We start from the raw sequence: 16,201 nt of genomic DNA on the forward strand, positions 1-16,201 counted from the left end.
GATTCCTACACATGTGCTCACCTAGGATGCACCTTCATGGTTTCTCACAATAACCAGTTGCCTTAGGTATCACTCTAAAGGTGCAGCAACATTTGAACTAGCCATCCTCCTGAGAGTCAGCCCCAGAAGGATTGGGACATTGTATGTAGCTGACAGCAGTGCCATTGGCGGACATAGAAAGTGGGCTTCAGGTGTGAGAGAAAGTCCAGGCTTCTGTCTTCCTGACAGTGTTAGGAAACTCGTTGCTGGGCTCAAGAACCGTGCACTGAGGTTTAGAGAACACAGAAAGTCAGAGTGCTTCCATCATGGAGACCACTCAGCCTGTGTGACCTGCTTTCCTGTGGGTTTGATGGGAGTAGTTACACAGCACATCTTTTGCACTTTGCACAGAAAAGCTGTAAATCTTTTGAATGATCCAAAAAGGCTTTTATTCCTAAGAATCTTGAAGATTTGCATCCTAACCATTGCCATCTTTCTAACACTAAGTCTTCTTCCAGCAGCAGCTGTGCTCCAGGTTCCTCCATCTCTGGCACCCCTGACTGCCCTAGCTGAGGCTTTCTGGGGATATAGGCTCCTTGAGATTGAGATACCTCTGGAGGCCAGTCATACCTACAAAGGGGCATGATTATACTGATCTGGCTAATTTTTTCTCCTTCACCTGCCATCCCATATCTCTGTAGAACAATTCATCTTGGACTTTGTTTTGTTTTGTTTTGTTTTTTGAAGACCATACTTCATTGTCTGCTTTTATTTTTCTTGTATAAAAACTATACCAGTATGATTCAGGAAGAGAAGAAAACAAATACACTTGACATTTAGTGTAGAAAAAAGGGAGGTACGGGGGGGTAAACCTATAAGGAGAAGTGAGGGATTGTCATTTAAGGCTGAAAATGATCTCTGTAAAAAGTTGGAGGACTCTGCACGGCCTCAGGAGTAGGCAGAGCCTGCCACTTCATCCAGGTCCTCCCACCAAGTGTCTGGAAACTGAGGCAGGCAGCCCCTCTTCTCACTCCAGTCGCTTTCCTCCTTGTGCAGGTCTTGGTGCTGCAGGGATGCCTCGGAAGGCACAGACTTGCTTCTGTGGGTTAAAGGTCAAATTTTCCAGCAGCAGCTGTCCTCCAGATTCCTCCATGTCTGGCACCCCTGACTGTTCTGGACAAGGCTCTCTCGGGGCAAAGGCTCCTTGAGGAAGAGATACCTCTGGAGGCCAGTCTTCTTCTTGAGGATATCAAATAAGTTCAAAGACTTTGCCCAACTGGTCAGCTTCAATTTCCACAGAAGAGAGGCTTCTGTTGAAACATCTCTCTGATGATACAGCCAATGATCCACATGCCTACAGGTGTTGCATAAGTAGACGGCAGAACTTCATGAGCCCAGCACCAGAGGGTAACATCCACAGACACGAGGGCCATCTGGAAGCTGAACATTCTGGCTAGGCCAAAGTCAGCCATCTTGACTGTCCCATTACTTATCACTAGAATGTTCTCTGGCTTCGGTTCCCAGTGAACAATGCAGTTTCCATGAATATAATGGAGGCTACTTAGAAACTGGTGCATCAGATCTAAAGGTCTCAAATGGCAAGCATAGTGGCGTTGCTTTGTGCAGGTATGTCCTCATGTCCTGATATATATGTTCAAATGCGAGGATTAACTTGATGTCCCCATCAGTTCAGGAAGTAGCACAGATATCAATCAGCCATGCAACACTGGGATGTTCAAAGATCTTCATCATCTTTAACAAGGCTGCCTCATGAACGGTGCTGAGAGAAAGGACTTTCCCAGCTGCTGTTCCATTAGGAACTCTCAAATACTTGAAGGCCACACAGTGGCCACTGTGGGGATCTCAGGCTTAGTGTACCATCCCATAAGCACCAACACCAGACATGGGTACATATCAAATGGTCGCCATTCATGTAGAAGGGGATCTTAAGCTTGGCCACGGGCAATGAAGGTGTGCTTTTATCTGGGCCTGGGAGCCAGTACCTGAGGCTTTGTACCCAGCTGAGATTTTTTTTAATAATGTAGGAAGCTCCCATGAGACTTCTGTGATAAGACTGCCCTCAGCTAGAGCTACAATTCAAAAGGTGTTTATCAAAGCCTTTCCCTCTACATTGCTGAAAGAAACAGAGAGAACAGTGGGCTGTGTTTGGCTGTGGGGAAAGGTTTTTAACTTAAAACTCATGCATACAACCATCCTGAGGGAAGTCAAGTATAGTAACTGAAGGTAGAAATTTAGTAACAGAAACAACAATAGAGGCCGTGAAGGGTGCTCTCTATTGGCTTCTTTATGATTTCTGTGTCCTGTTTCCTACTCCCAGCTAAGCTCCAATCCATACTTTCCTAAACACTTACATTCAGTAAATAATGAGGAAAATGTACATCAGGTGGAGTCGAGAAAATGAATAGGGCATAATTTAAAATAAACAATGTATGACTTAAATTTGACCAAATTGTCAGGAAAGTATCCAACCCAGAGGGACAGAGGCAGTCCCTTACTGGCATGCATGCAAGACACTTCAGGGTGTGAGCTCCTCCTCACTCTTGGAACAATGAAGAACTTGAACTTGTCTCCTTTCACCTTTTAACTCATGCATCTATCAGGAGGCTCAGCCACTTTCCCTCCCCCAATCAATTCTATTCTCCATTTGTTTCAGTTCTAGGACTTGTTGCTGCTGTCTTTATCTGTACATGGTGGTCATTAGAGTCATCCTGAACCAACTTCAGACAGGGAATAGAGGGTCTGGACTCTCTATATCCCAGAGTCAGCATGAGACAAAGACCATTGGCACAACTGAACTCTCCTCTCTCCATGCTAAAGTCCCGGGTGTTCCTTTAGGTTTCAGACACACAACATGCTGACATCCAGTAGTCAATGGACTTGACAATTTTTAGTAGTCACTGGCTGTCTCATGTGCAGTTTTTAGTCATTCTGGAAAAGGTAAAGGGTCCATTGCTTCTCTCATCTCTGAACTTGTCCCAGTTCCCTGTTCTCCTGAGCCCTTGGCAGTTATCCTAGTTGTAATCTTCCAAGGAAAGTCACATTCAGTAGTATATTCTCAATAGGGATGATCCTGCCACTGTCCAATGTGTCCTGTGTTTAAGTCACCTCACATCCAATGCCTCTCTCTCCTTCAGTGTCTCCTCTGCAGATGATGGTGCTGTGCTACAGAAGCTTGTTCTTGTGAGTCCAGGATGGTCATGGATTCCTGACTATGAGGGCTGTGGTTCATTGTTGCTAAGGATCACATCTCAAAATAACAACACTGAACTGGAAATACAAACTGAAATTCTGCTACCTGAGCAAGTTATGCAGAAAATAAGGAAGGATGTTTTACACAGGGACAAGTGTCCAAATGGAATCTATAGTGTTGATCTGGTGCCTGGAAGAGGAACAATGATCAAGTCTCCAATGGGCCACCTCAAAGCCTCCCTGTAGTTCAGAGGAACACCAAGGGCCCGAACTCTGTGGTTGTGATACCAGTGTGGAACATCTCCCAAGCCTTGACACCAGCATCTATAGATAAACAAAGGACTGGATTTCTACACTTTTGTTCTGCATGCTAAAACAGTAAAACAACAGGTATATAAGAAATGACATACAAGAACAGGGCCTCTTTGATAGCTGCCCAAACCATCTGATACACAGTCCTTCAATTCCTGTACCCCAAGAACAAGCAACTCTCATTCTCATAGAACACATAAGCTGGCCCTTGTTTCTCTTCCTTCCCCCATTTGTTCTTTCCATCAATAGGAAGACATTTCCTTCCTGTGCTGACATGGTATTAGGATATGGTTCCCACAGACAACAGAAGCTCCTGAGAAATCTAATGCTTGTATGAGTAAACCTAGAGATGAAAGTGTGGATGGACATGTTCCCCTTCACTTCAAGCTGCAGTGATGTCACCATCTCACGCAGAAGTCCATGTCTTAGTGGAGTACCCGCTGACAAGGTTTTTCTGCCATTGAAACTCAGGTAATGATTGCTTTGTATCCATAGAGGAGACCTGGCCGTACAATTAGCTCCTGGCACTGAGGAGGCAGAAAGGAGGATATACCTGTGACAGTGGAAGGCTGTATGCAAAAATTAATGTGAGGCCAATCTGGAAGCTACATGGTGCATCCCCTGATCTTTTCTTCAGTTTTTCATTGCAAGCTGGTGTTTTCCTAGTGACAGGACTGTTATCTCCCTGACACTCACCCAGCCCTCCTTCTCAGTCTTTAAAATTTGGACAATAGAGAAGGACCTCTAGAAATGAGTCAGTGGGTGAAACCCTGACATCTGTCACTGCATTTCCTAGCAATTCTTTCCTAAGTGTGGGATGTCTGCCAGAGATAGGCTCTCAGTTCTTGCCTTGCAACCTGTTGAGTTACTTCCTGGACTGTGCCTACTCCAATCTTCCTCTAGCACCATGGAAGCCATTTTCATTTCACAGGTTTGACTTCATTCTTACCCACAAGGAGCAAGGGTGAAGACTGGCTCTGAGATGTGTTCCCAGCTTCTAGACTATTTGAAGTGGTGTGATCTCTTCTTTTGTCAGTTGCCATTCAATAACCAGAGTGAGGTGCAAGGATTTCACTACGTGCTAGATCCCAGGATCATCAGTGTGATACACATGCCTTGTCCGAGGGGCTGACAGACTGACAGAGCCCATTGCATTCAGGAAGATGAAGGTGGTGAGGTAAGTCCATATCAAAAGAGGTAAGAAGAGTAATGAAAATGGAGTTAGCATCCTAGTCCTGGTGGTTGGGAAACAGTGTCCCTGAGAAGACAGCTCTGATTGGCTGAGCCTGCAGAGAAAGAAGGCATGAAACTGAGGACATTGAGAGCAACCATGTGGCACTCAGCCATCATGAACACGTGGAACTGAGGAGTGTTTGTGATACTGTGCACACCCTAAAGGGATTTACTCTATTTCATCTCTTGGTGAAATTGTGTTCTCTACACAGATCACAGGCCCTGGGAGAGTTGACTGTCACAACAAGCCAAAAGCATGAACTGTGCACTCCTCTTGTCCTGGTGATGGGAAAGTCAGAAGACGAGGAGGCCATCCTGACAGAGGGAAAATGTAAGGATGCTGTGTTCCTGCATGTGGTTCCGCCTTTTTCACATATTCATGTTGAGCTTCTAAGCTGGTAAGGGTGTAGATAAAAACTGTCACCAGAGGTAAACCTAGACCTTACTGTTCATCAGCCTTTGGTTTATTTATTTCCCATGCAGACTCTCAGTCCCCTTGAGCACAACAACTTACTCTCCCTGACTTTATTAACTATGGAAATAAGCGACTGTGTGGTACAGGTAGGTTGAGCTGCCTAAATCACGTATGCTTAGACCTTCTATCAATGCTGTCTTTTCAGACATCTCCAGATAAGTTCCTGACATTCAGTACAGCATTCAAGGGTCAAGAGTATCCCTGACCAAAGCAACACAGGCTGGAGCCAAATTGCTGATACTCTGCACCAATGTCCTTCCCTGTTTGTTACTGCCAAGGACAGTCTGAACTGAAAGTCTGTACCTGCTCTCTCAGTGAAGTCACAACCACTTGAAATCTGAATTTGAACTGGCTTTATAGCTAATACTGTTGACCCCAAAATCTAGTTAAATGTCTGAAAATATGAGTTTCCCATTTTCCAACCTGGAACATTCTGTCTCAGGGAAGACAGTGTTTACACGTGAAAGGAGAGACCTGGTGAGGAAGGAAAGGTGCCATGTGGCTTTCTCACCATGGCTTCATCTTAACCTACGTCCCAACATTTCTTCATTCCCGGCCCAAGTAAGTAGTATTTCTAGGATGACTAGAGCTCTGAAGTGCTGATAGGGCCTAAGGGATCCCTGGGTGTCATGCCCCATGAGGAGACTCTTCAGGATCTTCTGTGAAGGCCTACTTCTCTTCATTCTTCAAACAGCATGTGGGATGAATGCTTCTCTTGAACACTCGATGCTCACTTGTCAGTTTGCAGATCACTTACAAAAAGTTTTCTCACTATGATTGTCTTCTAGATTCCAGATTACTTTTCCATAGATGGTGTTTAGTGTGGTCACACATGAAACTGACTAATGCAGTGCATTGACCAGCTAGACTTCTCTAATGCCTAGAGGACGTGCATGATGGAGCCACAGGATAGAGTCATTTCTATTTCTCTCAGATTTTATTATCACTCATCTGCACAGAAAGAATATTCTGGGCTTCCATCCACAGTTTTCTAAATCTTTTCTGAATGGCATTAACCTAGAATTGACCTACATGTCTAGAAACATGGGAACATCCTATAATGTTCTTCCATATTCACAAACTCACTGCTGTCCTCTCCTTCTGAGCACTGAACCTCTGTGGTTATTGCTAGAGAACTTCCTTTGGTCTGCATATACTTCTTCTCTCCAGAGACTCAGTACAGTGGCAGGATGTCAGGAAGCAATGGGCAGAATCATGACTAAGGTACTGGGAACTCTGTCCTTCTCACCCCATTGTATTCCATCCTCTCGCTTCTCTTTTGCAGATCATGAGGCTTTCCCACAAGAAGTTACCGAATGTGGCTACCTGGCAGGCCAACCAATAGCCCCTATCTGCCAGACCGGAAGCCACCATCAATGAGTCAAGCAACCTCATCTGCACCATCCCAAACATCTGTAGCATGAAAGTCTGGTAAATGCAGTATGGCCCTCTCCCTTATCTGGTTGCCACCAACAAGTATCAAGTAGCCATTTATTTCAATGTGTAAACCTTGAACTCCTCTACAGATTGGGGTTTGGAAAAGGGTTATGTGCATATGTTATGGTGGTTCATGTCATTGGTTATTTCTTAAATGTAACAAATCTGGGTATTCACCAGTTACTGAGTGCTTTCTTTCCTTGTTCTTCACCCATGTTTCACCAATTATGTTGCTCACTAATTTTATGTCAGTGAAATGGTGGCACAATGTTTGCCTCTCAATATGATAGGTATTTCCTGGCAGGTCATTAGTGGATGGGTTTTAAGAGTCTCTGAAATCTACTCTGTGCTGTAATTCGACATACAGCACACACAGAAAGAAGTTTTTCTGATTCTTGACAGAACTCTTTGAGGGAGAGTCTTAGATTATGAGTGGGAATCAGAAAATTGGAGTGAGGCAATATGCACCTGGTCCCATTCCTCATGACTAGGGAGCCACATTTTAATGACTTTGACTGAAAAGTGAACCACCAGATGCCTTCCACTGTTGTCTGTGGATTGCTTTAGAATCATGGAGACTATCTGAAACAAAACCTTTTAGTGCAATTTCCAGGTGACTTTACATGTCCAGATTTTACTGCATTAACTCAGTGAAACCGAGGCATACATACAAAGGGGCTACCTATGTCATATCCACAGTAAACCGCGGAGAGAGATAATTGCATGCATGTAAACTTGCAGGCTTGTGCTCATCTAAAGCTCTCTGCATTTATGTGTTCTGTACCCAAGCCTATGGAAGGCAATGGCAAAGTTGTTGTTTTCTTCCCATATCAATTAAGATAATCAAACAGATCCTCTATAGATATGCTCACAAGAGAATTTCATCTACAGGATTTCTCTGTGAAGATCCCCCCTCCAGGTCACTTCTCCTGCTCTATTGAGAGTTATATGAGCAAAATGTGATCCCAGTGGCAAGTACAGCTCCCAACACTGAGAACTATCAGACTCAACACTAAAGGCATCAGCTTCTGATTTTATCTAGACACAAAGACAACATCTTAAACTGTGAACTCCTTGGCCTGCTCAGTTTCTCCCCATATTACACATATCTCTGTTTTCATTCAGGCAAAAGCTCATCACTGGGATGTCTCTACAATGACCTTGACTAATTCTTTCTATACATAGATTAAGATTTCATATCAAGCTTCTTTGCCTCAAGGTTGATCCTTTTGCTATTTTTTTTCTGCTAGGTCCTTTTCCAATTATGGAGTCCCTCCTTCCACAAAAGGTAAAAAAGTGGTCAGCCTTTCATGCCATTTCCTATTAGTCTGTCCCTCTTTGAGTAGAACCAGTTCAGTATTGCTAGGTATGTATGATGCTTACAGAACTTACCCTAATCTGAACAGATTATATGGGCACTGAGAACATCTAACCTTGCTAAGAATTTTAATTGTTTACTTATTTTTCTCACTTAGTTTTCATTGTCATTCTTTATACTGTGTCTGTCTGTCTGTTTCACTGTTTCTATATCTATCTGTTATTTCAGTTTGGTTTCTATCTCTACATTTGTTTCTAACTCTCTCTTTTTCTCTTCTGTCTCTTAGCTTTTTTATTCCTTTTGTCTGTGTGTGTCTTTCTTTCTGTATCACTAACAATCTCCATTTCTATCTGTTTCTATTTTTTTCTGAATCTTTTCCTCTCTGTGTGTTTGTGTTTGGTGTGTGACTCTGTGTTTCTCTATGTCTGTGTGAATTGGGGGATAGCTTATTTATTTCCAGGGTGGCCTGTGAATACAGACAATAACTCTACTGCGGTATTTCTCAAACCCTTTATAGGTCACAGGGATTGAACCTTATTGTGAATTCTTGGAAAAGTTTTTCTAAGGGAAGAAAATGAAGAATCTGTGACTGTGCCATTACATGCTGGGGAAATAATTGTGGGAGTCTCGGCCTTCACCCACACCTGTGCTGTTCTTCCTTGGAATCCAGTCAGGACAATGGGGTCTATTATTTCCCACATAATTGTCTTGGTTGTTTATTTCGGAATCCCCACACTCTCAGCTTAGTTCTCTAACATTAAGTCTTACTGGATCTTAGCATTCTACTTTATTTTCCCTGTCCTTTCTGCCTATATTTATTTTATCAAAATTTTCTATGGGTAAAACAGTTCATCTGTAACACTTAAAAATGGGAAATCCAACATCAGGGACACAGAGCCCATACACAAGGTGCTCATATTTAACTACTAGAAATCCAAGCCAGTAAACTTAATCTTGACTCAGTGGTGAAAATGAACTTAAAACTCGAACAGCCCTTCCATATTGTAGTTCCTGATGTCAGAGTTCCTACCTTCACAGTTGAAACTTTTCTATTCCTTTGTAGTTAGTGTCAACAACAACTTCTGCAGAAGCTGGGGATCCAGAAAGCTAGGGGAGGGGGTTTGTGCAGGATGTTGACCCATCATGGGTCATGGTTATGCCTTCCACCTCCATCTTCAACATTAAATATACCTTATCTCCCCAAAGGCCACACCTGCCTAAGTATCCTGAACTAAGTGAGGAAGATGGAGTGAATGTCAAATGAGTGAAGGTCAAGGTCTGGCTGTTATCACAGAATCTAAACTATACTGTGGATGCTCTGAAAAACGGCCCTGTTCTCGATGGGATCTTCATTGGCTGTTAATAAAGAACAACCTCTTAATGGAATAATGTGCCTCTGCCATGATGAAAACCATGTAGACAGTGAGTCTACAGAAGAAAATAGGACTGAAGTCTACCAATTAATACTTCCAAATCTATCTTCTATGGATCACTAAAAAATAAGCACCATGTTACCTCCCTGAATATGAGTCAAGATGTTGCAGTTAGCGTGGCTTATGACATGAGGTACTCAGAAGCTCACCACAGATCTCAAATACAAATTTAGATTACCCTTCATATGTGATACCCATAAAAACAGAAGGGAAACTTATTACAGCCTTCATCTGGTAGATGCAGGTAAGAGGATTACCATAGATAACCTAGATTTCCACGCTCAGACATTGAGACTGCAAACAACTATGAGAGGTAAGGGCACAAAGTAGAGCTGAGTCCTGCATCTCATACCACACATAGCTGAAGTTCCGGGGTTCTGTTCTCAGAGGGCATCTTTGGAAAATGTCTATTTCTTGTAAAACTCTCAGGTCTCTGAACCTAGAACAGAAGCTTTGTTCATACCATATCCTAAAGCAAGTGAGGTTGGAAACATAGATGCACATGACAAGTCCTACCACTCTCACCGAAGCTGCTGTAAGGGATGTTTCTCATACATCTCTATCAAATGCCATCCAGGTATGATTTCTTGCTGGAATAACATCCCAATGATACAAAATTGGCAATATATGGAAGGACAGGCTATTTATTGTGTCTTTGTATATGTACCCATCTCTGTACATGACTGAGATCATAAAACTATGTCATTGTGAGAAAAAAGAAATCCAGGTAGAGTAAGGTCTCTCCTGAGGATAACTGCCTTGACAACACAGAATCTCATCAAGGCTCACAGGAAAGACACACATATGAAGACCTGTTTGTCATGAGACAGACTCAAGATCTATCCCCCCCCCCTTGCTTTCTTTGTTAAACAACTCTCACACTCCAACAAACCTGGCTCAGTATTTCTTACAGACATCACCTTGGCACACCATCTGGATGTCATTCAATTGAAATCTCTCCCTTTGTGTGACATGGAAAGGCCTTAGTCATGTCCAGTGTCATAACAATTCTTGAGTAATCCTGTTTTAATGCACATTTAGACCTGTCAGAGCAGGCTTTGCTCTTGTGTAACCTGGGCAGATGTTGGCCATGTCCACTGTTTCTGCAGCTCTATAATGAGGCAACATCACAATGAGGCCTGTCACAGCAGGCTTTAATGTGAGCCATGTGGGAATCTTTATCACATCATGTCTCACCCCCAAACTACACAGAGAACTTAATCCATCTCTCAATTCTCTATGGTCTATGTGAAGAGCTGACATTTTCAAGAATTTCAGAGGTGAAGATCTTGCCTTGGTCATCTTCATAGAATTTTAGCTATTCAGACCCACATACAGGGAAACCACGACTGGAAGACTTGTGAGCACCATATCCTCTAGAAACATGAAGCAATGGCATTGGGATTCCTCTAAAGTTTCAGTGACCCATACTCTCATAGCAGAGTGTTGTGTTTTTTAAATCTTAGGGAAGAGATGGTCTCTTTTTCCCACAGATATGAGCTGGTTCACTACTGCTCATACTGGGAGATGAGCATGATCAATCATAAGATATTCTACTTCTTCTTTCCCAACATGGAGCCGTAGATCACCTCTCTGATTCTTTCTGCTCTCTTGAAATCCTAGAATACTCTGATTTAAGATAGAGAGATCATTGGTTTAGAGGCAGATGCTGTTTATGATGCAGAACTGCATCCACTTACTGCATATTCTTGCCAGACACCAAAAATGCTCTCTAGATTCACAAAATGCTATAGTGTTACTAAGATTTCACAGTCTCTAGGGGGAAGTAAATCTGGCTTGTTATTAACAGTTCTTGTGGAGGATGTCACCTGAAGAGCCATGTGCTTTTATTATTGTCATTGTATGCTTTTACTATTTGTTTGATACATGTGAACAGCCATGAAGATCAACTTAAAACCCTACCGAAAACATGAATTTAGGAAAGTGTCATTGCTGTTTCCCCAAGGTATTATGACCCCAAACCCTGCTCTGCTGAGAAATTACCTTATCCCTAAAACTTGCTCTGATTTTTTTGTACTTGCTCACTTGCATCTTGTTCATCTTTCCTGGAGATGTTTCCTTTTGGTTTCTAACAATTTAACTGGTGCATTTATCTGACAGGCTGTCTAATTTTTCTCAGTTGCTTGTTGTGTAGACAATTTCCCTTGTCTTGTCTGATATACAGTTAACATCATGAGACAGCTTCAAATGTGTGATGCTGAAGATTTTTCTTGAAGTTTGAAGAACTCACTTGGTACTGGGAAGCCTAGACTTTTCTTAGCAAAAGACTATACTTGTGGCTAGACTTCCAGAGTCCAAAGAATTTCACTTCAGGATTTCAGTTTACAAATGACTAAAAGAAAATTCTAATAGCATCTACAATTCCCACAAATATGATAAAGCAGATGCTACTACAATATGTTATGAATAACAATTTTCTTCTAGCTAACTTATCATCCTTTAGGCATTTAGCTTCCTTTTCTGTCATGCATGTTTGCTGCCTCTTACTCTATACCTTGCTCTGTTCTTTGCAGAATCAGCCTTCCGCAACAATCTGGGACATTTCGATTGTATGATGTTGCGATGAGTGGTCTGCTGGCATATCCCCAAAATAGAAGCTGAGTAAGTTGTGGGGTTTTCCTTAGTTTAAGGTACCTAAGAAGAGTAAGGCAGAACATGTACACACGATCTGTAAAAAGTGGTCATCATTTATCCATACACTGCTCTAATATGGAAGACAGCACAGAATAAGAACTTGACACTTAGCTTGCTTGCTCCTCATTGAACACTCACATCTTTTCAACTAGCACCATATTGTTTTTTGCTGGTCAAAGGCACAATCTAGTGAATAAGGTTCTCTCTTCTTCTTGGTAGATAAGTTAGGAAGCTCAATATATACTGTTTTATCGACCCTGCTGTGTCTCCATTTTAAGCCCTGCTTTTGGTATAACCAGGTCATGTGATCTCTCCAGAGTTCATGCCAATATTTATCATCATAAATGAACATTCCATCAAGCCCTGACCATTCTGGGATTGCAGTGACAACGGTAGGCCCACGTAAGCCAGTTATGGTGGAGGGTAGAGGTCTGTAAGTCTCTGGAGCAATGAGTATCTGCATGTCCATGATGAGTAGATTCCAGAAAACTTTCATCAAGTTGTAGTGAAATGTTCTCCACACTTGCACTATTAAGTAAGTGTTCTGAATGGTTCTTAGACATCCCATTTGCATAAAAAAGGTAAAAAATCTACTTGAAATCTTTTGGGGCATTTAGACCCTCCTTGTGTCTTTAACAACATAGCTGTCTGGAGGACATGTCTGGAGGATGGCATATCTGCAATGTCTCACCATTTCTACATGATGCTTCCCTGACACTAGGAAATGGAAAAAAACACAGTCACATTAAAAGTAAGTATCTGTTGTATCAAGTTTTGTCTGTGCTCAGTACAATGGGAACTCATCAGAAGTAAAATTTGTATGTTTTTGCAGCAATGCAGGAAGAATCTTTGGACATCAACTACACCCCAGGATGTGTTATATTTGGATTCCAGCCTGTTACCTTTTGATTCTCCAAAAAAAAAAAAAAAAAAAAAAAAAAAAAACAAAAAAAAAAAACAGTCTTTTGCTGGGTTTTCTGAAGGATCTACATGTGAGTCTCTTTGCTTGTGTTCGATACACAGGTGATGTTTTATGTAACTGGGCATATTATCCCTGAAGCTATACTTGTGTTTGTCTCTCTCCCTTGAAATAGTCAGGATGTTCACATTCTCTATGTTCCCTTACCCCATTCTTGAAGCTCTCCCACACCTGCTTCCCAGTCATTGTCTGACCACATTAGATTTTTGGTGTGTCCATGACAACACACTCCTGTCTGGATGTTTCCAATCTTAGACCCATGGTAGAGAGGAAAACAAAGGCCTGGAGATTTCATGCTCTTTCCCATTACAGGCTGTGAAGAACAAGAGCATGTAGACAACACCAGAACTTCTGTCACTTTCCGCAGGTCATCTGGGTTGCCTCCTGAGTGGCTTTATGGAAGAAGTCAACTTTTCCCAAAAAAATCCTGACTGACATAGGGGAGACATGACCCACAAGCTCCCATCTCAGTCTCCTTCAGTACTTGTGCATCTCCTTGTCTAACACTTCAGAGATATTCTAATTATTCTGAAATTAAAACTAGCTCAGACATTAGCTTAGAGGGAGAAGTATAGATGTGAGTGAGGATTTTCTTATGCACTGGTACAATTCTAGAAAGTCTAGTGGTGCACAAACTTGTGGGAAAGAGCTGGAACATATCTTCTGCAAGAAAATCATTTTTTCCTCAATTTACAGGAGCTTCTTCATTTTGTTCAGCATATTCAGCCTCTTCATACTGAACCCAAAGTAATAGCTGATGTGGCCAAGCTTAGAAGATGAACTACAGCCAAGAAACCTGGTGACCATAAGAACAAAGCATATCTTTGGGAAATATTTTAAAAGCATTTATGCACAGGATAAAATTACAGGGACAATAATCTCATCAGGCATGTAGTATAAAAAGGCTGACAGTCTCAGGTCTGAGGACACCTTCAATTCCTATAAGAGGGAGAATTCTCCTCTCCACAGAAGAAGCCTCTTGAGGATTCTGTAGAAACCAGGCCTCCAACTGTGAAACTTGTGTTTTTTGGATACTACGTTCAGGACTCTTGTGTGCAGGTATCCACACTCCTGCTCTTATACCTCATTTGATAGTACTTTTCCTGTTCTGACATTGGAAGTGTCTTGTGCTGATGGTATCAAACTTGACACATGAGACAGAAATTCTTTTACCCCTTTAAGGGGCTGGAAATGGGCTGTACACACAGTTGATATTAAAAATGCATTTTGTTCTTTGAGCTTGTTGACACTTTTCACACTTGTTTGACTGGGAACAAGGCTCAGAGTATGATATTTTCAAGATTCACCACAATGAATTTCATAATCTCACACCTAAAATAGGGTAGATACCACACTGGAGTGAATCCAAGGACAAGTTGTCTGACAAGGGAATTTTACAGAATTAATTATAGGCCCTGGATTTAGAAATACTAAACTTACAGAGAATTGTTGGGAGATTCCAAATTTATAAATTAGAGCATACCATTAAAAATGAACCATGTCAGACTTATATAGGCACATTAATGCCTCTTTAACCCATAGTGCTGTGATTGTCATACTCTCTGTCAACCAAATAAAGTCTCCATCTAGAGAATGACAGTGCATGACAGCAGAGCAGTACATTGAGGGTGCTGCAGTAGGTCCAGGAGATACTGCATCACTCCATCCACCACATCTAGGATGAAATCAATAGGAAAATGGGAAGGATTGTGTGAGGGTGAGATCTGTGTGCCAAATGCAGCCTAGGTGTCATATCCCAACTTTGGAAGAGCACTTCTGACCCTGTATAGAGGTTCAGGTCCACAGTGTTACCAAGGACAGTATAGTCAATGGCTGCCCCATGAAGGACCTTTACCTGTCTTCTTGAACTATAACAGAACAAAGAATAGATAGCTTGCCAGCACAGGAAGTGGCACAGGGCTGCCACAGGGGGATCTCTGGAAGGGGCAGGACTGGTTAAGTGTACAGGAGAGCTGACAGGACAGGAGAAGTGTAGGGCACACATTGAGATCATGTGCCAGGGAGCATGAGCTATGTAGCCACACAGCTGAATAGATGGGCTTTTGCTCAGACTAAACAGAAATGTGGCATGGCAGACTGAGCCTCCATTGGTACCTATGGTTCCAGGTGCATCTCTCACTTGCAATTCACAAGCATTAGGCAGCACTGTGATTGGCTGCCAGCATCACGTTCTTCCCTTTGCAGCCAGGGCATGCAAGAATCTATTCTCCTACCTATGAGCTGGACATAGTGTGTCAGGGGAATATCTTAACCTTGGAGTTTCTGCTCTTGGAAGACAAACCTGTCAGTGCAGCAGTCCTATTAAGGATGATACTCTGGGAGTCAACAGCGCCATGCCTCTTACTCAACCATTCTTCCTGGCTATTACATGATTAGTCACATTTCCTCTGGTGTTGGAGAAGAGCAGGTAGCTAAGCAAGGACCTCAAAGTCATACTAAGTCTACATCCTGATTTCATACCCTGAGAGGTACTCAGATTGACCTGAGACCACCTTGAGAACACACACTTTGGAGTGAGCATGGGGACACACATATAAAAATTACAGAAAAGAGTAAAGCAGTCAAAAAGTTTTGCAACCACATAGAAGAACAAAATCAACCACAGACCCCCTCATAAGCTTTTAGAAACTCAAATACCAAACAATGAGCACATATGCAGGAACTTAAGATTTCAGCCACTTATGCAGCAGACGATGCCCTGTCTGGCAGCCATAGTAGTAGAAGCCCTTGGTCCTGTGTATGCTGATACCCCAATGTAGGGGAATACAAGGGTGATGAGGTGTGAGTTTGTGGGTGGGAATGGGAACATCTTATAGTGGCAGAAGGACTGGAGAAAAAGAAAGGAGGAATGAGGATGACATATGAAATGTAAATATATAAAATATCCAATAAAAAAAAAGTGGGCCCAAATGAGAAGAATTGGACAGACAGCAAATTCCTCTTGTGAAGCCCTGCTGTGGGCTTATGGTTGATGTGGGAATGTGGCAGCCTAGAGACTCATCTCTGGGGACTTGGCAGCCCTATTGCAGTTCAGGAAAGCTGCAGTAATATCTGCTTTTATCTCATAAAATAGAGGAACAGTTAGCACAAGTGGAGCAGAAAGCTAGAATTAAATTTGGACACATAGGTGTTCCTTCCACAACAGAAAT

At 42.3% G+C, this 16,201-nt stretch overlaps 1 pseudogene across 1 annotated transcript; it reads right to left on the minus strand.

Moving 5' to 3' along the window:
- Window positions 1-927: 927 nt before the first annotated feature.
- LOC308435379 (cyclin-dependent kinase 4-like) lies at window positions 928-4,544 on the minus strand (annotated as a pseudogene). Its single transcript has 2 exons — window positions 4,451-4,544; window positions 928-1,841 (listed from the first exon to the last, which is right to left on the minus strand). The product of its transcript is annotated as a cyclin-dependent kinase 4-like (transcript).
- Window positions 4,545-16,201: the final 11,657 nt, after the last annotated feature.

This window comes from Micromys minutus (assembly GCF_963924665.1).
Source record: "Micromys minutus genome assembly, contig: SUPER_22_unloc_1, whole genome shotgun sequence".
NCBI lineage: Eukaryota > Metazoa > Chordata > Mammalia > Rodentia > Muridae > Micromys > Micromys minutus.